The following is a 700-nucleotide window of genomic DNA, read 5'->3' as shown; positions in this document are numbered from 1 at the left end:
TATTCATCATTATATTTTTATTTATTCGTATTTATATTATTATAAGCCAAATATATCGTTTGTTTTTGTTCACAGACCATTTATACCTTTTGCACAGTAGTCTTATGTTTAGTATTATGTCTTTTTGTGTTTTTAGCAGTATTATATTTTTTCATGTGTGCAGCACTCTAGTCTTGTATATGAATGAAATGACTTCATGAACTGAAAAAGCAGTAAATGGCCTTTAAAGAGTCTAGCTCTTAGAGCAGTGAATCAATAATAACTGTCAACATCTTTTAGAGTTGCAAAAAACAGTGGCTGATGTTTAAACTGCATGTTTGAATAAATAAATGGAATGGTTTGTGATACCAGTATCTCAAAAGATTTATTGGCACCAATAAAGCATGGACAATGCCAGATTTTTGAGGTACTGTATTAATAATTTTTTGAAACAAGGAATTTAAAGCAACTCTTATGCACAAGTATATACAACGTAGTTAGAAAAGATATGTGGTTTTGTAAAAATTTAAAAACATCCTGTACATTTTACATGGTCCTACTTTGTTGAATGATTCAAAAAGAGAGTGCACACTAAATAGGAAAAAAATGGCCAGGAGACTGAAAAATATTAAAGGGTTAGACAAACATGTAGTTTGGGAAATGGCAGGACCTAGCAATCTTAGGCAAAAATACTTAATGACCAATTTCAATTCAATTCCAC

Source organism: Polypterus senegalus, chromosome 4, assembly GCF_016835505.1.
Source record: "Polypterus senegalus isolate Bchr_013 chromosome 4, ASM1683550v1, whole genome shotgun sequence".
NCBI lineage: Eukaryota > Metazoa > Chordata > Cladistia > Polypteriformes > Polypteridae > Polypterus > Polypterus senegalus.
The sequence above is the reverse complement of the archived record's forward strand: the minus strand, read 5'-3'. Positions refer to the sequence as shown.